General features: G+C 44.0%; 1 long non-coding RNA gene across 1 annotated transcript in view; it reads right to left on the bottom strand.

The window, feature by feature from the left end:
• Nucleotides 1–4018: 4018 nt before the first annotated feature.
• The window catches only part of LOC122554741 (uncharacterized), a 43552-nt gene continuing 24020 nt past the window's right edge, over nucleotides 4019–23550 (bottom strand). The window contains exons 3-4 of the long non-coding RNA XR_015758013.1: nucleotides 18342–18400; nucleotides 4019–4182 (exon numbers count right to left, since the gene is read on the bottom strand). This is a non-coding gene — a long non-coding RNA (uncharacterized LOC122554741). The remainder of the gene's footprint in view (nucleotides 4183–18341; nucleotides 18401–23550) is intronic.

Genomic DNA, 23550 nt, shown 5'->3' with positions numbered 1-23550 from the left:
TGTGGATGGAAACCATAGCACCCAGAGGAAACCCACGCAGACACGGGGAGAATGTGCAAACTCCACACAGACGGCCTTCCAAGGCTGAAAATAAGCTCAGGTCCCTGTTGATGTGAGGCAGCAATGCTAACCACTGAGCCACTGAACGTGAACATGTTCCCTTCAATAGAACTGAAGGTTGAAAGATGGACAAGTGTTTAATCAAGGCTGAGAAAAATGGTGAAATTATAAAACTACTATGTCAAAACTTGAGAGTTGACCAAAATTGAGGACTGCAGTTGCTGGAGATTTGACTTGAGAATGTGGCTCTGGAAAAACACAGCAGGTCAGGCAGCATCTGAGGAGTAGGAGGATTGATGTTTCGGGCATAAGCCCTCCATTTGGAATAAACAAGCCTATTGCCGATGAAGGGCTCTTGCCCGAAACGTCGATTCTCCGGCTCCTCGGATGCTGATTGAACTGCTGTACTTTTCCAGCCACACTCCCGAATGGAAATGAACTGACAATTCCCAGACCATGTGCCTCAGAAAATAATCAAAGATGTTCAGTCAAGGGAGAACTCGCCATTTGGATACAGAAGGTGGTAGTGGAGGGTTGCCTTTCAGATTGGAGGCCTGTGACCAATGGTGTGCCACAAGGATCAGTGCTAGGTCCACTCCTTTTTGTCATTTATATGAATGATTTAGATATGAACATAGCAGGAATAGTTAGTTATTTTGCAGATGACACCAAAATTGGAGGGGTAGTGGACAATGCAGAAGGTTACCTCAGAGTACAATGGGATCTTGATCAGCTGGGCCAATGAGCAGAGGAATGGCAGATGAAATTTAATTTAGATAAATGCGAGGTACTGCATTTTGGGAAGGCAAATCAGAGCAGGACTTCTACATTTAACAGTGAGGTCCTGGGGAGTGTTGCTGAACAAAGAGACCTTGGAGTGCAGGTTCATAGCTTCTTGAAAATTGAGTCGCAGGTGGATAGGATAGTGAAGAAGGCTTTCCTTTATTGGTCAGAGTATTGAGTGTGATTCTCTGACTCTGAATGGCTCAGAGGAATGGAGAACAAGAGGAGTTGTCAAGTGGCCAAAGTTTAAAATAAGGCTATGATCCCACCCTCCCTGAAATGGCACCTTTTGGATTGAGATCATGAGCATCAGAATTCAGCTGAGACTGAGTGGACTCAGGCTTGATCACCTTGGGTTCAATTTCATTTCTTTCCACCATTCAGTCTGTCTTGCCAGACCTCCTTGTCATGACTCGACTGCAAAGAATGCACCAATAATGTGCCCCACTGTTCCACAAGTTGTCCCAAAATGTTTCCAATCCCAAACAAACCACTAAAATGACCATTTACATGACTGACTGCAATCTGGGACAAAAACAATTCACACCAGGTTTTGTCTTTAAAAGAAAATAACTCTGTTTATGATAAAACACTTAAATTTGGCAAAAGACAGGGAAAAGCAAAGTTTCTTAATTTACTACTATGCAACTTAAACTATATTCTTTTAGAAACACTAAATAACCATACATTCATTCATTCATTTTTTTAAACAGACAAAAGACAGGTTGTTGGACATCGATATTATGGGTAGAAAAATGATATAGATAGGAGAAAGTGAGGACTGCAGATGCTGGAGACCAGAACCGAAAATGTGTTTCTGGAAAAGCACAGCAGATAGGCAAGCAAAATCTTTCAGATCAAAAGTTCAGAACTCAAGGTTGGGTTTAATTGTTGTGCACAGTTCCTCTTAATGTTTAGCATTATTGACATGTTACTGCCTATAAAACAATGGTTGTTCACTTCAGTAGCTGATTTAGGATGACTCAGTGGTCAGCATGCTGCCTCACAGCACCCTTGGGTTACTGTCTGTGTGGAGTTTGCATGTTCTCCCCATGTCTGTGTAGATTTCTTCTGGGTGCTCCGGTTTCCGGTGCTCCCACAGTCCAAAGATGTGCAGGTTAGGTGAATTGGCCATGCTCAATTGCCTGTAGTGTCCAAAGATGTGTAGGCTAGGTGGGTTAGCCATAGGAAATGGAGGGTTACAGGGATAGAGAAGGGGGATGGGTCTGGGGTGGGATGCTCTTTGGAAGGTTAGTGTGGACTTGATGGGCTGAATGGCTTGCTTCCACACTGTAGAGGTTCTATGATTCTCTCTGGCAGACTGAGGTCTTTACTCATTTGAATATCTTTCCTTTAACCTTTCTTGGTTTTCCTATCATTTCACCACATGGAAAGAGAGAGAGAGAGAGAGATGGATAGTTTCAGTTCACAGGCTCTGGATGTTCCTGCTGCCTTTGCACTGACAGCTTTTGACCAAACAGCAGCTCAATGAACTAAAGATCTTTCATCATGCACAATGTCCTTAACTCAAACATTTGTCAGTGCCAGTCAATCTCAAATTCTCTCTCCTTCACGGCTTCAAAAGAAAACATTGTCTAGCACAGCTAAAAATGCACAGAACCTGACTCCCAAGTTGTGAAACTCTGCTTTTATTACAACTATACAGTAGTTCAACAGCCTGTAGTCCTGATAAAGCGTAATATATGGTCTCTTACATTCTCCAGGGCAATTAGGGATGGGGCAATAGAAACTGGTCTAGGCCGTGGCACTAGCGTGAATGAATAAGAAATAAATTAACCTGCAGTCAATATTGTTTGACTATGATTGTACGACTTAAACCTCTCTGTTTTATTGCAAGTTTAAGATTTTCACAAGAAAGCTGTTAGATTCATGGTGCTGTTAAAGTTGTGATTTTCAATATCTCTGAGAGATTACAGTTATTCTCAGCCAAAATGGAGATAATGTGTGATTCTCCCTATAAACCTGGTCTGGAGACCCTGCTGCTATGATTGACAAGTGCGAATTTGTGCAAAGACTTGTACAAATATCTTCCACTCAATGTTTTTTGTTCATGATGCCATGTTGCTTTGATCATGAGACGAAGGTATAATTTTGGTTGTGGGTCTAACGTTGTTGTCAGGAGCAACTCTGCTCGTATAGAATCTTTTCTTTCTTCACTGATAGGATATGGGCTTCTGTCACTGGGCTAACATTTATTATCCATCCCTAGCTACCTTTGAGGAGGTGGTGGTGAGCTGCCTTCTTGAACCTCTATAGACTATTCGGAGAATGTAAACCCACAGTGATGTTTGGGAAGGAGTTTCACGATTTTGACCCAGCAATGGTGATGTATTTCCAAGTCAGGATGGCGAGTGGCTTGAAGGGGAGCTTACAAGGTGTTTGCTCCCAAGAATCTGTTGTCCTTGGCTTTTTAGATAATAGCGGTTGTGAATTTGGAAGGTGCTAGATAAGGTTTGTTGAATTTCTGCAATGGATTTTGTACCTGGTGCTCACTGCTGCCACTGAGCATCGGTGGTGGAGGGATGACTGCAGAAAACTATGGATCTGGTGCCAATCAAGAGGCTGCTTTGTCCTGGAAGGTGTCAAGCCTCTTGAGTGTTGATGGAGCGACACTCACCCAGGCAGGTAGGGAGTATCCCATCACACTCCTGACTTGCTGTATCAATAGATTTCATTTAGAATAAGATAAACTGCTGCAAAATCTGCTTTCATTCCCATCCCACCTGGCTTCCAATTTAATAGTTGACACATTTGTGCCAATAGACTGCTGATAAAATATTGGTGGGTGTAAGAGGAGAGGTGGAGAGAACAAATAGACCCAGAAACCAAGCATATTGGATTAAAAATCTGCAAAAATTTTCCAAATGATGCAAGAGCTCATCAGTGGTCATCACAAATAATGAGGTCAGATGATCAGACTTGCCATTCATAAGACCTTTTTCTATTACAAAGCTTCTTACGATTACAGATTGTAGATCATTGTGTAGGATTCATCTTGAAACTACATTTGCATCAGGAGGAAATTCTCAACCAAAGCTATTCATCTGCATGTGATTCATTAGGTAGCACTGTGGCTCCGTGTTCAGCACTGCTGTCTCACAGCACCACGGACCTGGGTTTGATTCCAGCCTCGGGCGACTGTCTCTGTGGAGTTTGCACATTCTCCCTGTGTCTGTGTGGGTTTCCTCCCAAAGATGTGCAGGTCGGGTGTATTGGCCATGGGAAACGCAGGGTTGAGGCAAGTCTGAGTGGGATGTTCTTTGGTGGATTGGTGTGGACTTGATGGGCCAAATAGCCTGCTTTCAAACTGGAGGCATTCTATTAAAAAGAAATACCATTAATAAAGGCTAGACCAGGCTCATATTCAACCTGAATGATAAGCTCTGTATTCTGTTGCATTATATCCCTAAGTTCAGTTGTAAGAACAACAAATGATCATGCGTCACCATACAAACTTGATGTCAGTTTTCACAATGCTTCCTTTCCACGATATCTGATTTTATGATACCCTTTTTTGATTTTGCTGCCTTCTTTAAAAAAAAGAAGTCTTCCCGGACACCACTAATGTAATTTGAGGATAATTGGATGTCCCCTTACTTCTGTCAGTGTCAGCGCCTTCCTTCAATTTTAAATATGTTACCGAGACATGTTCCTTCAGCCGATCAATAGTGGACACTGTTGCAATTAGGCAGCTAGTTTGATCCAAACTGCATTAGCCAGGAGTCTGTGAGACGCTGTTTGTGAGCAAGGGTTGAGCTGCTGAATGAAGCCTTGTGCAAAATGGATTTTAAACTTAAATAAAATAATCCTTTGGCATTTAACATTAGGCTTCAAAAAATCCGAAAACAAATTCAGATAAGAAAGTTCGCTGTTAATTGTCCTCCCCATCTTCGCTTCCATCTGGTAGCTATTATTTAAATAATACACAAAAAGAAAGAGAATCTAATGTTTTGGCCACAAAAAGTTTATTATTTCTAATATTAACATAAAGTGCCCTCACTATATAATTCTCACTGGGTGGCTTTGAAATATAATATTGTAGTGAAGGTACAAACTGCGTCATCCATCATTTGCAATGAAAATCAGTTTTTTTTTACACCTAGTTCCCATCTACATTAAAGGATTTTTTTTTTCTTCTTAATTTCCATTTGCTATAAACATACAAAATGAATGTGTTTTGTGTAGAATGCACAAAAATAATCAGAACATGGATTATACCTGTCAAGACATAATTACTAAATTCTGTTTAGCAGGGATTTATGTTGGAGAATCAAATAGCTTTCAGAATCATGTTCAACAGTTAGAGCAAGTGTTTGAGTATAATCTAGTAACAAACTTCAAGCATTTCAACACTTGTTGTTCATGTTCATGAAACCGTCATTTTGTGTCAAAATGGCCATAGCAGTCACTAATCTTCTGGTTTCTGAGTGTTAGTACGATCACTGACTCTACTTGGTCAGCTCGCTCAGCATTTAGTCAAAAGATTATGTGTTCAAATCTCACACTGTAGACTTAATAGAGCCCCAAAATCTAGGGCAATACTCCAGTGCAGAACTGAGGTTCAACTGCACCATTAGACCTGCCATTTTGTTTTATTTTCGATAGCCTCTTGGCACCTCGATGTTAGAGCTGAAAATGTGTTGCTGGAAAAGCGCAGCAGGTCAGGCAGCATCCAAGGAGCAGGAGAATCGATGTTTCGGGCATGAGCCCTTCTTCATTTTCAGCTCTAATCTCCAGCATCTGCAGTTCTCACTTTCCACCCAGATGTTAGAACATATAATATTGAAAAATACAGCATAGGAATGGGCACTTTGGACAACGATGTTGTGCTGAACATGACGCAAAATTAAACTAATCCCTTCCCCCTGCCCTTGGTCCATATCGCTCCATTCCTTGAGTATTCATGTTCTTATTTAAAAGTACCTTAAAAGCCCCTACCATTATCTACCTCCACCACCACCCCTGGCAGTGCATTCCAGACCCCTACCATTTCTGTCTAAAACACCTTACCCCTCACATCTACTTTGAACTTTCCTCCTCTCACTTTAAATGGATGCCCCCCAGTTTTAGACAATTCATCTCTGGGAAAAAGATTCTGACCATCTATGAATCTCATGATTTTATGAACTTCTATAAAGTCTCCCCTCAGTTTCCGCTGCTCCAGAGAAAGCAACCCGAGTTTTCCGAAACTCTCCTGAGAGGCGCTACCCTCTAATCCAGGTAGTATTCTGGTAAATCTCTCCTGCACCTTCTCCAAAGCATCTACATCCTTCTGTAACGTGGCAACCAGAATTGAATGCAATACTCTAAGTGTGGCCTAAAGTGTGGTCTTATAAGGTTGCAACGTGACATCTTCTTGTACTCAATACCCTGGCCAATAAAGGCAACCATGTCATACACTTTCTTTACCACCCTATCTACTTGCATGGTCACTTTCAAGGCACTATGGACTTGTACCTGAAGATCTATAGATCAAATATCAATTGATTTGAGCATCATCACGGAGCATTCACGGAGTGTTACTATCCTATTTTCTGCATCCTGAATGCCTCAGGAGTATCTCATTGTTGTAAGGAACATTGAATCATCTTGAAGTCATGTCATAAGGACTAGGAATAGACAGTTTGGTTCCTCAAGCCAGCTCCACTGTTTAATACAAACACGGCTGATCTCATCTCAGTCTCAACACCACCTTTCTGCTCATTTTCCATAACCCTCTATCCCATTGCTAATTATAAATCTGTCTATCTCCCACTTAAATTTATTCAATGCTGCATCTGCTGCATTCTGGGGGAGTAAATTCCAGATACACAACCCTCTGCAAGAAGCAATTCTCTCCATCTCTGTTTTAAATCTGCGCACCACTATCCTAAAACTATAACCTGCCATTCTAGATCGCCCCACATGAGAAAATATCCTTTCTGCATCTACTTTGTCAATCCCCTTTATCATCTTATAAACGTAAACTTTTTGTTCTTTAATTGAGCAACACTGCCTTGGGTAGTTACAATGATTAAACTGGAGCTATGTTTGAAAGGCAGTTTTAAACTAGTCACAGAACAAATGTAAGGTGAGGTATGTAGTGAACTGGTGTGAAGAATAATTCAATACCATGGTGCTATGTTGCATGCTTCACCCCAGGTCCTGGTGCTACAGAATATACAGTTTATAGATTGTCATTGTTCAAATTAAAGCTTTTGGGTTCTCATTGAAACAACCAGGAATGTACAGTTTACACCTCGTCATTCAAAGAGACATAATCCAATCTTTATAGCATGAAATGCCCCACTTTACTGTGTTATTTATGTTTCTTAGTTCAAATGACCTGATAATTCAATTTCTTTTCATTGTAAAAATCGACTTTGAATTATCAGGAGTGGGCTGCTCATCCATTAGTTTTATGAGAATTCCAATGATTATTATCCTATTCATCATGAAGCTGGAGAGACAACATTTATTTATACAGGGAATACTGTGTCTTAAAGTACTTCACAATCAATGGATTAGTCTTGTAGTGCCATTACAATTGTTGGGTGGATAAGTAACACCCACAGACAGTAAATTAAACAGTTGATGTATTTTCTATATTTGCTCTGCTCATTTGGCCTTTGCAATTAGCATCTTAATGCCCATGTCCTGTTCTGGTCACCCAGTTATAGGAAGGATATTATTAAGCTGGAGTGGGTTCAGATGAGATTTACCTGGATGCTGCCAGGTATAGAAGGTTTGAGTTATGAAGAGAGGCTGGATAGGCTGAGACTTTTTTCACTGGAGCGTAAGAGGTTGTGAAGTGATCTGCCAGAAGTTTATAAAATAATGAGGGGTATAGATTGAGTTAATGGTGGATTTCCTTACCCTAGGGTGGAGAGTTTCAAGACAAGGAAGCACATTTTTAAGGTGAGAGGAGAAAGATTTAAAAAGGAGATGAGGTGCAAATTTTTTATATGGATGATGGTCGTGTGTGGGATGAATTTGCTGAAGAAGTGGTGGATGGGGCACAATTCTAATGTTTAAAAGACATTTGGGTAAAATTAGGAAATGGAGGGATATTGGCCAGGAGCAGGCAAGTGACACTATGTTGGTTTGGGATTACACTCGGCATGGACTGGTTGGACCAAAGGGTCTGTTTCCATGCTGTCTGACTCTACGCCTATGACTCTATAAGTGTCAAAATCGGAAGAAAGGGCCACATGAAGACTTGGACAAAGAGATCAGCTTCATTGTCACCAATGCTGCAGACAGTACAATAATAGAAATTAACACAATTTATGAAGAAGACACAAAGATCCTGGGATATTGAAAGGTTATGTCAGTGGGCAAAAAGGCAGATGGAATATAGCATGGAAAGCTGTGAACATGCCCAGTAAGGCAGGAAGATTAGAAGAATAGAAGCACTGCTGCCTCACAGGGCCAGAGACCCGGATTCAATTCCCGACTCAGGCGACTGACTGTGTGGAGTTTGCACGTTCTCCCCGTGTCTGCGTGGGTTTCCTCCGGGTGCTCCGGTTTCCTCCCACACTCCAAAGATGTGCAGGTTAGGTGAATTGGCCATGCTAAATTGCCCGTACTGTTAGGTGAAGGGGTAAATGTAGGGGAATGGGTCTGGGTGGGTTGCGCTTCTGCAGGTTGGTGTGGACTTGTTGGGCCGAAGGGCTTGTCTCCACACTGTAAGTAATCTAATCTAAAAAAAAATATTTAAATACTAAGAGATTGCAGGAAGCTGCCATATCGATTGATTTACATCAATTGCAAAATTGCGGCACAATTTAAAAATGAAAGGGACGTTATTTAAGATTGCGATATGGAGACATGCTTTTACTCAGAGGATTATGAATCCTTGAAATTCTCCACCCAGACAGCTATAAAAGCATGGTCTAACTGAAGTAGAATTTGGTAACTGTTTGATTATCAATGCGTTTGAGGATTATCAATGAGGATGTATGTTGTAAGGGTTCAATCGTCAATGACTTGTATTAAATGGAGCAGTAGGTTTAACAGACTGAATGGTCTACTCCTCTTCATATGTTCCTAATATTAAGAAGACTCCAGTTAATTAAATTTGACTGTGAAATGCGTGTAAGTTTCCTATATTCCCACTGGAGTCCTGGTCAACATTTGTGATCATAGTGTCTGAGGTAAATATGCTTTAATAATTATCCAAAATTGCTATTTATTCTCCTCAAGCAACTACAAACAACACAGGATACAATGGTATTATTATCCACACATTTATTATCTGCCACCCACTACACCTGCCAAAATCTCAGCAGGATAAATAAAGCCTCTGTGGAAATATATCACCTCATCTTTGTTTATTAGTGTGTTTAATTATCTTTGCACTGAGTAAAAATACATCAAGGGAGCACAGGGAGTCTCCCATCTGGCTGTGAAACGTTGCTGCAGAATAATGTGGGTGACAGAGGTAACTCTCATGAGTTATCTTCCACTGCCTGATCTTTAATCAACATTGGGAGCTTCACTTTTGAAAGTAGGCTTCCACATTTATTTTGATGCTGGCATAGTATTTAGATCAGCAACTAATTATCTGTTTGCTATCACCTCACTATTTATGGAAACCTTTCTTTTAGAATCCCATCAGTTTTGAAGCAGGCCATTCAGCCCATCGAGTCCACACCGACCCTCCGAAGAGCATCCCACGCAAACCCTGTAACCCTACATTTCCCATGGCTCATCCAACTAGCCTGCACATCCCTGGACACTCAGGGGCAATTTAGCATGGCCAATCCACCCTAACCTGCACAACATTGGACTGTGGGAGGACACCGGAGCACCAGGCAGAAACCCACCCCGACACGGGGAGAATGTACAAATTCCACACAGACAGTCACCTGAGGGTGGAATCAAACCTGGGTCCCTGGCGCTGTGAGGCAGCCGTGCTAACTGAAATAGAAGTTAGTGGAAAAGCTCAGCAGGTCTGGCAGCATCTGTGGAGAGAAATCAGAATTAATGTTTTAGGTCCGGTAACCCTTGCTCAGGACCATGCCACCCGAAAATGGGGGCCTTCGAATGATAAGCTGCAAACATTATTGGAAGCAGGGGGGATTTGAACACACGCCTGTATGAAAGCTGAAGGGGAAATCCCACACCTTAGACCTCTGAGCCACACTACTAGGGACTTGCTGCATGTTCTTTGGCTACTGCACTTTGTACATTACAGTGGTGACTACACTTCCAATGGTCGCACAGGTGCTTTTTGGGACATCTTGCGGTCATGCTTGACAATACAAAAATGCAAGTTCTTCACATCCTTCATTGCTGCTGGAATTCTGCCCAAAGCAGGGAGGCTAGGAACTTGCAACAGGAGAGGACAAGGGGTGATTGTTTACCAGTGCTGAGTTCATTAAGTTGACTTGTGTCATCGGGGGGCTGGGGTACTTTACCAGGAATCGCTGCCTGATGTGTTGTTTGGTAGGTTTGGAATGTTTTATTAAAAACATTCTCAGGTTCCAAGAGCCCCAAAATACCTGACAGGATGAGCAGTAATTAATCTTGGAAAAGGAGGTTGAAATTGCCAATCTCTTGAGAGGTGAGTTTGATTTCTCTCTGAGGAGGATCCCGAGATTTTGGTACACTGGAGAGTCTCAGAGCTGGTCCCAGAATGGTCATCCAACCTGAACCTATTGGTCAGGGAGGAGAAAGTGAGGACTGCAGATGCTGGAGATCAGAGCTGAAAATGTGTTGCTGGAAAAGCGCAGCAGGTCAGGCAGCATCCAAGAAGCAGGAGAATCGACGTTGCGGGCATGAGCCCTTCTTCAGGATTCCTGAAGAAGGGCTCATGCCCAAAACGTCGATTCTCCTGCTCCTTGGATGCTGCCTGACCTGCTGCGCTTTTCCAGCAACACATTTTCAGCTCCGAACCTGTTGGTCACACTATCCTACCATCACTGTACCCTCACTACCACAACCCCTAATGTCTGCCAAACCCTTCAGAATGCAAAAGGAGTTGCCATCTGACATTTTCTCTATTTGGATTAACCAACTAATATTCATCGCCTTAGTTTCCAATTTAAGGAAAGATATTTTTGCATTGAATTGAATTGAATTAGCTTCATTGTCACACACACTCAAATGAGTACAGGGAAATATTTACAAGTTGCCATTAACTGCACCATCTTAGATAGTAATTTCTTTTTTAATGGGATGGTTGCGTTCTTGAGTTTCACTGTGCTATATAAAAATCGCGCAATAAAAATAGCGCTTAAAGTGTTGGCAATGTAATAATGTTATAGCCAACACAGATTTTAAAAGTTTGTGCTTTAGAAACTGCGTCCCCTGGTCATCAATCACATTACAGCCAACTCGCGTTGACGAAATGCGTGTTATAGCAGAACAACTTGTACAAAAGTTCCTAGATTCTTGAGTACAAATTCGAAGGCAAAAGTACTCAAAAATAAAGAAGTATAAAGTCCAGCATTGCAGACTTTCAAAAGTACAAAATTACCGTAATAAATCAGGAAAATAAAAACATATAAATTTCAGACTAATAGTCCCGCTGCGATAATATAACAAAGGAAAACAAAACACTTAAAAAAAGAATTCAAGACAAAGATTTAAGAACCAGCCATGGTTCACAAGACCACTATGTGGGGCTTGGGTAGTTCAATTGGCTGGCTCACTCAGTAGAGTCAAACCAGCAGCATGGGTTCAGATCTTGCAAAAACTGAGGTTACATTGACAATCTCTCCTTTCCCATGGTGTGGCAAACCTCAGGGTAAACCACTACCACTTGGCTCTCTAACAGGAGAGCAAATCTCTGGGCTGGTAAGATTATGATAACTTCATCTTTATTTGGGAGGCTGCCCAATGTTGAGACACTCAGTAAATTATGTCTTTGAAAGTTAGAGGAACTTGAGGTGATCTCATTGAAACATAAAAGATTTGTCAAATCGCTATAGTGTGGGAGCTGGCCTCTTGGTCCATTGAGTTCATGCCAACTCTCTGAAGAGCATCCCACCCAGACCAACCCCATCCTTGAATTTCCCATGGCTAATCCACCTAACCTATGCATCACTGGGCAATTTGGGCAATTTAGCATTGCCAATCCACCTAACCTGCACATCTTTGGACTGTGGGAGGAAACCAGGACATTCTAAGGAAACCCACATAGACATGGAGAGGATGTGCAAACTCCACACAGTCACCCTAAGGTAGAATCGAAGCCAACTCACTGGCACTGTAAAGCAGCAGTGCTAACTACTGAGACACTGTGCCATCCTATTCTGAGCAGATTGACAGGGTTCTCCCTGTTACTTCTCTCCACAGGTGCTACGTTTCTCCAGAGTTCTCTGTGTGTATTTCAGACTTCCAGCATCACCGAGTTACAGAGCTGCACAACACAGAAACTTTTGTCCAATTCCAAAGTTATCCTAAATTAATCTAATCCCATTTGCCTGTATTTGGCCCAAATCCATCTAAACCCTTCCTATTCATATACCCATCCAGATGTCTTTTAAATGTTGTAATTGTACTAGCCTCCACCACTTCCTCTGGCAGCACATTCCATACACGTACCACCCTCGGTGTCAAAACGTCCCTTTTAGGTCCCTTTTATATCTTTCCCCTCTCACTCTAAACCTATGCAGTCTAGTTTTGGACTCCCCCATCCCAGGGAAAAGACCTTTTCTATTTATCCTATCCATGCCTTCATGATTTTATAAACTTTGATAAGTTCGCTCCTCAGCCTCCGACGCTCCAGGGAAAACAGCCCCAGCCTATCCAGCCTCTCCTTATAGCTCAAACCCTCCAACCCTGGCAACATCCTTGTAAATCTTTTCTGAATCCTTTCAAAGTTTAACAAGCAAATTTTGCCTTTGTTGGAGGGATTATTTCTGTTGGCTGGGCAAAGGGGCAAGCTTCAGTTAAAGGAATGATCATTTAGGACTGCAATGAGGAGAAATTTAATAATTTAATAATTTTACACTTTTAATATCCTCTCTTCCCATAAAATTGTGGTTGCTTCACCATTGAATCCATTTAAAGCAGGGATAGACACACATTTGGTCTCTCAGGGATTCAAGGAACATGAGTTGGATTCCTGATGAAGGGCTTTTGCCCGTAATGCCACTTTCCCTGCTCCTGGGATACTGCCTGACCTGCTGCGCTTTTCCAGCGCCACACTCTTGACTCTGATCCCCAGCATCTGCAGTCCTCACTTTCTACTACTTCAAGAACATAGGGAATGGGAACAAGTGGAGTTGAAACCCAAGAAGAGTCACAATCTATTAAACGTTGGAGCAGAGTTAATGGATTGAATGGTCTATACCTGCTGCTATTTCTTGTGTTCATGTGATGACTGTGGGGCACTTGTGGTGTGCAGTTTAAGCTGCTGAATGTCCCTACACAATTACCTGCTTCTTGTGTAAGTGCTTCCGTGCAAAGACTCACTCTGAGCTTTTCAAAGACTTGATTAAGTGTGAAGCAAATACAAGCATTTGCTCCCCCTCTTTTTAAGAATGTATTATACATTTCTTAAAAAGCTCCATTTAATCCTGTGCCCTTTGGAGAAAAGATTGGTTCCTTGATGAACAGAAAATCTCTTTATGAAGACAAATGGCTCATGTTATGTTGCAGCTATAACAGATTAACTCAACATTAGTTACATACATATCGCATATTAACTGTGATAAAATATAGACTCTTACTTTTGCAGTGCAACCAATCTAGTTAAATTCCTTTTATAGATTTCTTGTCACATTCTGACTGAACAGAATTCACATTTGCTGTGTAAGAGTCTAGCCGCGTTAATCTTTGCCAGTGTGTGTCTGATATTTGCAGGTCAGCTTCTACCCAGGCAAAACTCTGTTTACACCGTTTGAGGAAAGACTGCCTGCTGATCAAAATGGACCTGTTCTAAAAGGGGCTCTACCTTTTCCTGGATTCACACCTAATAGATGCTCCCTTTCCAGCACTATTAGAACCTGCAATACTTGGAGAGTGGGAATGGAAGAAATATGTAGTCCCCTGGTTTGATTCATGATTGTCACATGTACCTAGGTACAGTGAAAAGTTTGTTTTGCATGCAGTACAGGCAGATCATATCATTCAAAGATAGAGGGTGACTGAACAGAGCAAGGAATACAGGATAGGGCTGCAAAGAAGATGCACAAAAAGCAAGCTTTGAAATTTGAGTGGTCCATTCATCAGACTAATAACAGCAGGGAAGAGTCAAAGAGAGTGGTGCTGGAAAAGCACAGCCAGTCAGGCAGCATCTGAGGAGCAGGAGAATCAACATTTCGAGCATTAGCTCTTCATCGTAAGCTGATGCTTGAAAAGTCGATTCTCCTGCTGCTCGGGTGCTGCCTGGCTGGCTGTGCTTTTCCAGCACCACACTCTTTGACTCTGATCTCCAGCATCTTCAGTGCTCACCTTTTTCCAACAGCAGGGAAGAAGCTGTTCTTGAACTTGTTGGGGTGCGTGTGTTTAAGCTTGTGTAGCCTCTGCCTGTTGGAAGACGTTGGAAGGGTGTATAACAGGGTGGGAAGGGTCTTCGATGATGTTGGCTGCCTTTCCGATAGTGTAGTTGGAGTCAATGGATGGAAGCTGAAAATGTGTTGCTGGAAAAGCGCAGCAGGTCAGGCAGCATCCAAGGAACAGGAGAATCGACGTTTCGGGCATAAGCCCTTCTTCAGGAATGAGGAAAGTGTGCCAAGCAGGCTAAGATAAAAGGTAGGGAGGAGGGACTTGGGGGAGGGGCATTGGAATTGCGATAGGTGGAGGGAGGCCAAGGTGAGGGTGATAGGCCAGAGTGGGGTGGGGGCGGAGAGGTCAGGAAGAAGATTGCAGGTTAGGAAGGCGGTGCTGAGTTCGAGGAATTTGACTGAGACAAGGTGGGGGGAGGGGAAATGAGGAAACTGGAGAAATCTGAGTTCATCCCTTGTGGTTGGAGGGTTCCCAGGCAGAAGATGAGGCGCTCTTCCTCCAACCGTCGTGTTGCCATGGTCTGGCGATGGAGGAGTCCAAGGACCTGCATGCCCTTGGTGGAGTGGGAGGGGGAGTTAAAGTGTTGGGCTACGGGGTGGTTGGGTTGGTTGGTCCAGGTGTCCCAGAGGTGTTCTCTGAAATGTTCCGCAAGTAGGCGGCCTGTCTCCCCAATATAGAGGAGGCCACATCGGGTGCAGCGGATGCAATAGATGATGTGTGTGGAGGTGCAGGTGAATTTGTGGTGGGTATAGAAGTGTCCCTTGGGGCCTTGGAGGGAAGTAAGGGGGGAGGTGTGGGCGCAAGATTTGCATTTCTTGTGGTTGCAGGGGAAGGTGCCGGGAGTGGAGGTTGGGTTGTTGGGGGGTGTAGACCTGACGAGGGAGTCACGGAGGGAGTGGTCTTTTCGGAATGCTGATAGGGGAGGGGAGGGAAATATATCCCTGGTGGCGGGGTCCGTTTGGAGGTGGCGGAAATGACGGCGGATGATACATTGTACATGGAGGTTGTTGGGGTGGTAGGTGAGGACCAGTGGGGTTCTGTCCTGGTGGCAGTTGGGGGGCAGGACTCAAGGACGGAGGAGCGGGAAGTGGAAGAGATGCAGTGGAGGGCATCGTCGACTACGTCTGGCGGGAAATTGCGGTCCTTGAAGAAGGAGGCCAGCTGGGTTGTACGGTTTAGGAACTGGTCCTCCTGGGAGCAGATGCGGCGGAGAAGAAGGAATTGGGAATATGGGATGGCGTTTTTACAGGGGGCAGGGTGGGAGGAGGTGTAGTCTAGGTAGCTGTGGGTGTCGGTCGGTTTATAGTAAATGTCCATGTCGATTCGGTCACCCGAGATAGAAATGGAAAGGTCTAGGAAGGGGAGGGAGGAGTCTGAGACGGTCCAGGTGAATTTGAGGTCGGGGTGGAAGGTGTTGGTGAAGTGGATGAACTGTTCAACCTCCTCGTGGGAGCACGAGGCTGCGCCGATACAGTCATCGATGTAGCGGAGGAAAAGGTGGGGGGTGGGGCCAGTGTAGTTGCGGAAGATGGACTGTTCCACATATCCTACGAAGAGGCAGGCATAGCTGGGGCCCATGCGGGTGCCCATGGCTACTCCTTTGGTTTGGAGGAAGTGGGAGGATTGGAAAGAGAAGTTGTTCAGGGTGAGGACCAGTTCAGTCAGTCGAAGGAGGGTGACAGTGGAAGGGTACTGGTTGGTACGGGGGGAAAGGAAGAAGCGGAGGGCTTTAAGTCCTTCGTGATGGGGGATGGAGGTGTACAGGGACTGGATGTCCATGGTGAAGGTAAGGCGTTGGGGATCGGGGAAGCGAAAATCATGGAGGAGGCGGAGGGCGTGAGTGGTGTCCCGAACGTAGGTGAGGAGTTCTTGGACGAAGGGGGACAGGACCGTGTCGAGGTATTCAGAGATGAGTTCGGCGGGGCAGGAGCAGGCTGAGACAATGGGTCGGTCGGGGCAGTCAGGTTTGTGGATTTTGGGCAGGAGGTAGAAACGGGCGGTGCGGGGTTGTGGGACTATGAGGTTGGAGGCGGTGGATGGGAGATCCCCTGAGGTGATGAGGTTATGGATGGTCTGGGAGATGATGGTTTGGTGGTGGGAGGTGGGGTCATGGTCAAGGGGGCAGTAGGAGGAGGTGTCCGCGAGCTAGCGTTTAGCCTCAGCGGTGTAGAGGTCGTTGCGCCAAACTACCACCGCGCCTCCCTTGTCTGCCAGTTTGATAGTGAGGTTGGGGTTGGAACGGAGGGAGTGGAGGGCTGCACGTTCCGAGGGTGAGAGGTTGGAGTAGCACCGCCTTCCTAACCTGCAATCTTCTTCCTGACCTCTCCGCCCCCACTCCGGCCTATCACCCTCACCTTGACCTCCCTCCACCTATCGCATTTCTAACGCCCCTCCCCCAAGTCCCTCCTCCCTACCTTTTATCTTAGCCTGCTGGACACGCTTTCCTCATTCCTGAAGAAGGGCTTATGCCCGAAACGTCGATTCTCCTGTTCCTTGGATGCTGCCTGACCTGCTGCGCTTTTCCAGCAACACATTTTCAGCTCGGATCTCCAGCATCTGCAGACCTCACTTTCTCCTCGTCAATGGATGGAAGGCAGGCTTGTTTAATGGACAGTTTGTTGGATAAATATTTGAACATCGCTCAGTGACTTCAAAGCAATTAGGTTTGATGTGAAGTTGGGTTATTTTTATTGCTTATTCTCAGAGTGTGGGTGTCTTTGGCAAGACTTGTGTTTATTGCTCATCTTTTATCACTATTTAGAAGGTGGTGTTGAGCCTGCTGGTTAGACAGCTCAGCCCATGTGGTGTTCCCATATTACTTTTAGGGAGGAAGTTTCAAGATTTTAGCCCAGTAACAACGAAAGCATCTGCAATATAGCTCTAAGTTATGATTTGGTCAAGTCGAAGAAGATGGATGGCCTTGACAATATTTATCCTTCGATCCAAATCAGGAAGAAACAAATTATCTGGCCATTGCTGTTTCTGGGATTTTTAATGTAAATTGGCGGCCATGTTTCCTACATTTAAACAGTGACTACATTTCAAAAGTAACTCATTGACTAAAAAGTACTGTTTAAATGCAACCTTTCCTCTCTGCTTTTCTATATCTACATACCCTTCCTTCCTGCATTTCTTTCTTTTCTTATACTCGCACGCTCACTCTCTCAGCACATCAACATCTCTAAAATTCCTCCACAGCATTTCCAAAAAACTTTGCCATATCAGACATTATTGCAAAAATGTTAGTTACAAGTTGCATGTCCAACCCTTTCAATAAGACTAGTGCTGGGTATCAACTCATTTCAGTCGAACATTGGCTACTCAGTGAATGGTTCAACTCATCAGATACTGATCGTGCAAATGTCCAAACGGAGCATCAAATCATCTTACAGGGCTAAGTCACATCATGATGGTTCTAGTTCAGGGCCTTCTGACATGCACCCATATGAACAAGGCAGTGGCATTGGCGCGATATTATTAATCTGGAGACCCAGGTAATGTTCTGGGCAGCAGGAAAATCGACGTTTTGGGCAGAAGCCCTTCATCAGGTCTGATTCCTGATGAAGGGCTTATGCCCGAAACATCGATTCTCCTGCTCCTCAGATGCTGCCTGACCTGCTGTGCTTTTCCAGCACCACACTCTCGACTCTAATCTCCAGCATCAGCAGTCCACACTTCCTCCTACTGTTCGGGGGACCCAGGTTCGAATCCTGCTACAGCAGATGGTGGAATTTGAATTCAACAATAATCTGGAAATAAGAGTTTAATGATGAACATGAAACCATTGCTGATTGTTAAAGTTCACTGATGTCCTTTAGAGAAGGAAACTGCCACCCTTACCTGGTCTGGCCTCCATATGACTCCAGAGCCCACAGTGAAGTGGTTGACTCTTAACTGCCTTCTGGCATGGATGGGCATTACATCCTGACACAGCCAGGGATACCCTCATCTCAAGAATCAAATGAAAACAAAACACGCTTCCCAAATGGGCAACCCATGGGCTATGTCAGAGATAGCTGGACACACAATGTACTTACCGCAGTTGGCTGGACCAGACATGGAGAGCGCTGGGGAAACTCAGCAAGTCTGGTAGCATCTGTGAAGAGAGAAACACAGTTGGCATTTGAGTCTGGTATGGCTCTTCTTCTGAATTGAAATAGAGGCAGATGAGGGGTCAGAGCAGCAGATGCACTGAATGCACAGATGAATAGAATAAATGCCCAAGGAAACCCAAACACATAAATAGAAACACCACCAGTGTTTCATTCGGTGGCTCACTGAAGATGTTACCTAGTATGGTGACAAAACGTCTGAAAACGAACCTTTCAGCTCAGCAAGAAAACCTACATCCAGAGATGAATAGAATGTACTGTAGCCAAATTTACTGATGACATAAAAATAAGTGGCAAGGCAGGTTGTAAGGAGGATACAGTTTTGCAGAGAGATATTGAGAGGTTAAGTAAGTGGGCACAAAGTTGGCAGGTGGAGCATAATGTGGGAAAAAGCAAAGTTGTTTCATTCGGATGATAGAATGGAAGAACATTTAAATTTTGCCCAGAAAACTGCAGCACAGAGGAACTTGAAGTACTTGTGTACAGAACGCAGAAAGCTAGCACACAGGTGCAGCAGATAATCAGGAATGCTAATTTCAAGGCGGTTGGAGTATAAGAGCAGGGAAGTCTTATTGAAACTGTACAAGGTGCTGGTGAGACCACACCTGGAGTACTCTGAGCGGGTTTCATCCCCTTATTGAAGAAAAGATCTTTTCATTTGAGGCAGTTCAGAGAAGGTTGGTTAGGATGATCCCTGGGATTGAGGGACTGTTTTATGAGCAAAGGTTAGACAGGTTAAACTCATTGGAATTTTGAAGAATGAGGGGATCTTATTTAAACATAGAGGATTCTTAAGAGATTTGACAGGGTCAATACTGCAAGGATGTTTCCCCTCGTGGGAGAGTCTAAGACCAGACAGCTTAGTTTCAGAATAAAGGGGTGCTAATTTCAAACAAGATTTCTTCTCTGAGAGAGTTGCAAGTTTTTCGAAAGCCTTATCACAGAGAGCTGTGGGGCAGGTGCTCATTAAGGTCCAAGAACAGAAGTTGCTGGAAAAGCTCAGCAAGTCTGGCAGCAAATGGAATGAGCTGCCAGAGGAAGTGGTGGAGACTAGTACAATTGCAACATTTAAGAGGCATTTGGATGAGTATATGAAAGGAAGGGTTTGGAGGGATATGGGCCGGGTGCTGGCAGGTGGGACTAGATTGGGTTGGAATATCTGGTCAGCATGGACGGGTTGGACTGAAGGATCTGTTTCCATGCTGTACATCTCTATGACTCTAAATCAGAGTTAAAATTTCGGGTCCAGTGACCCTTCTTCAGAATGTGTTAATCACATACCTTAAGACTTAGATTTCATGGTGTCTTCAAATTTACCTTTGAACAAAGTTGCCAAACTAGCTTCCTTTCTTCATTAATCTACTTGAGAAATATGCTGAGGGGGTTTCTAGGTTAGTGGCCACAAGCCTATGCTTACTGATCAATATATGCAAAAGTATGAACAAGGAGTAGGCCATTTAGCCCCTCGAGCCTGCTGTCATTGAAGAAGATCATGGCTAATCTTATTGTAATATCAAATCCTCATTCCTGCATACTCCTGGTGACCTTTCACCCCATTACTTATCAATAATCTATCTACTTCGACCTTAAATATAGTCAAAGTCTCCGCTACAACGTTTTCCAGAATGGAGTAGGTGGGATGGTGATAGGTGGATGCAGGTTGTGGGTAATAGTGGTTGGTCAGTGGTAAGGGTGGAACGGATAGGTGAGTAGGAAGATAGACAGGTTAGGTCAGGTCAAGGAGGCGAGGAGGAGGGGGAGAGATAGATATGGAATAAGGCTGGGGGAGGAGGGATTTTGAAACTGGTGAAGTTGATTTTGAGGCCATTGGACTCTTAGCTCCCAAGGGGAAATATCAGATGTTGTTCCTCCAGTTTCCATTTGGTCTCACTCTGACAGCGGAGGAGGCCAAGGATGGACACACCACCGGGTGGGAGGGAAATTAAAATGGAAGAGCGGTTTGGTTGGTGAATACAGAATGCAGATGCTCTCCAAATCTGTCCTCGAGTCTGCGTTGGTCACCTCAATATAGAGGAGACCACATTGAGAGCAACAGATACAATAGATCAGGTTGGATGAAGTGTAGTTGAATCTCTGACAGATCTGGAAGGATTGTTTGGGGCCTTGGATAGAGGTGAGAGGGGAGGTGTGGGGACAAGTGTTGCACCTCTTACAGTTGCAGGGAAAGGTGTGGGGGAGAAGTTTGTGGGGAGTGTGGAGTTGATGAGGGAGTCACGGAATGAACAGACCCTGATGAAAGGGTGGGGAAGGAAATATCTTTTTGGACATGGGATCCGATTGTAGTTGGCAGAACTGTCGGAGGATGATGCGTTGGATTTGGAGGTTGATGGGGTGTTACGTGAGGACTAAGGGGACTCTATCCTTATTGTTGTTGTGGGGAGGGGGTTTGAGGACAGAAGTGCAGGAGATGGGGGGAATGTGACTGAGGGCATCCTTCTTCTCCATGTCCACCCTGTCAAGACCTTTCAGGATCTTATATGTTTCAGTCAAGCTGCCTCTTACTCTTCCAATACTAGCAAATACAGGCCTACTCTGTTCAACCTCACAGTGCATTGGACTCCTATAGTTCCAGGTGTGACAAGACCAGTCTTGTCAACATTAATTGCACACATACCATCTGCTCACTATTTAAGCTTGATGCACAGATAGGATGGATCAAATCTATCTTGCACAGAAATGGCTACACTGATTAAATCATTGCTTGCTGTACACCACAGAAACTCATCTAAGGGTCTAGGCCAGCTAGACCCTTGTTGTTTGCGTGTTTTACTTCATTTGGCCATGAAATGGAGTTAAGCAATGAGTGAAGCTAGCTGTCTCAGGCTGCTGCTTCACAATAAGGACAAAAATGGTATTCTCTACCATCAGGGTGTTGCCATCAAGTCAAAAAGCCATTCTGCCAATATCACAAGTGAGTAATGTGGGTTATGAGTTGTGGTGCCAGTGTGATGACACGTATGTTAGCCTAATGCAGAAATTAGGACGTCCTAATGAGTAGTGGGCAGAAACCATACCATTAACTGATGATAGCAGGCAAGAGGCTGGCTGTGTTCAATTAAACAATGCTTGCAAACTCAGATTCTAGTGGACAACATTACATGTGATTCTGCTCTTGGACAACATCTGTTAAATAATCCTGACTGGGTTAAGAGTTATACCTGTGGTAAGAGTGTCACTGAAAACCAATTTAACATGTTCAGTCAATCCCACAGTATGATTCACTTGGAAACTATATTTTTCTCAGACAAGATTCTAACAGTCCCCTGCAAAGCCTGCTGTACAGATGTGTAATCTTTGGATGCCTATGCATAAACCATTGAATGTAGCAGAGCAGGTCCAACATGCGATTCCTCGGCAGATAGGATCCTGGGATTTATAAAAGAGGGCACAAATAACACAAGAATAAAGAAGTTATGGTGAACTTATGAAGAGGGTGTGGAAAAGATTATTAAGAATGGTTGAGGGATTTTGGTTAGATGACCAGGTCGGAGTAGCTCGAACAGTTTTCCTTTGGGAAGAGAAAATTGAAAGCAGATTCAGAAACGTATTCAAAGTCATGAGTGGCCTGGACGGGGCAGATATGAAGAAACTTGCTTGTTGGCAGAAAGGTCAATAACTCGAGGCAAGATGAAGAAAAGCCATTATTTTGTAGTAAGGGGTTAAGATCTGGGATGCACTGCCTGAGAGTGTGGTGAAGATAAATGGCATTCCAAGGGAAATTAGAAAGTTATTTGAGAAAGAAATAATTCTTTGGCATCATGGACATGATCACGGATGTCCTACTGAGTTGCTCTAACATCATTCATCATCAGAGGTCCCTCATAGGCAAGGATGACTCTCCTCCACTCTCAGGGTGGCTGTACAGACCGAGGGTACTACCACAGACTCTGTCACACCTGGGGCAGGTGGTGGTCACAGGAAGGGGGTGGGTGAGGTGTTGGTGTGACAGCGCGTTCCTTTTGCTGTTTCCTACCGACTTCCGCTTTCTCCCAACGGCAAATCTCGAGGTGCTCGATGTCTTCCCGAATACTCCTCCTCTGCTTTGGATAGTCTCGGGCCATTGATTCCTGGGTGTCTGTGAGAATGTTGCACTTTGCCGGTGAGGCCTTGAGTGGTATCACATCATCCCCATGACCAACACGAGACTCTTCAAGCAGGTACTTGAGCCCCAGCTTCGAAACGGCAGGTAAGCCTCAGGTGGATGGAGGAAGTTCTTCTGGGATACCCTTAAGACTCTAACATAGAACTGACTTGGAAACGATGGGCTCAATGGCTTCCTTTAGCCCAGTAACAACTCTGTGATTCAATAATTCTGTATTTTAATGCTCCACCACTCAATATCATCTTGGCATTATTTACATGAATGTGTCAAAGTCACCTAAGCTGTCACTTAATTACAAATGAATCTCCTTATCTCATGAACATTCCCATTTACTTGCATTGCACTGTGTATCATTAGGTTGGCTGCAAGCCCATAGCTTCTTTCTGAATTAAATCAACATTAATCTGACACATCAGGTAATCCTGAATGAGCTTCAATGGTGGGTGTATACAAGCACTCTGCAGCTTAATTGAATCATTCTGACCCAAAAGATTGATATGAGGACTCATCAGACAACTGAATAGGATGACCCACATTACTGTTTGCATGTTGGGTTTTCATACCTCGAGGCAAGGTCATTTTGTGTTATATTGAATGAGTTTAATTCTGGGATGAGACGGTTCTGCAGAATAATATTAGGTTAGCACTGCTGCCTCACAGTGCCAGAAACTCGGGTTCAATCCCAGCCTCAAGCGACTGTCTGCATGGAGTTGCACTTTATTCCCATGGATATCATAGAGGAGCATATCACTGAGTTTGAATAGCAGCTGTAGATCACACTGGAATAGGCCACAGTCTGGAAATCTGCACTAGACCTCACCACAACGTGGGCACAAAGATATGAAGAAGATAGAGTAGTTGTTATGATTCTAGCTGAAGGTGCTACCTAGACAGGTCAGACCTCAGAGTGCAAACTGACTTATGTTTCATCTTTTTATTGAGTTGACATTGTGTTCAGTCACTGAAACATAGTCAGAAGTCACATGACAGCAGGTTATAGTCTAACAGGTT

The sequence above is a fragment of the Chiloscyllium plagiosum genome, unplaced genomic scaffold (genome assembly GCF_037043375.1).
Source record: "Chiloscyllium plagiosum isolate Xiang-an unplaced genomic scaffold, Cpla_swu_hap1 HiC_scaffold_9, whole genome shotgun sequence".
NCBI lineage: Eukaryota > Metazoa > Chordata > Chondrichthyes > Orectolobiformes > Hemiscylliidae > Chiloscyllium > Chiloscyllium plagiosum.
Note: the sequence above shows the minus strand (reverse complement) of the source record. Positions and strands in the feature narration are given on the sequence as shown.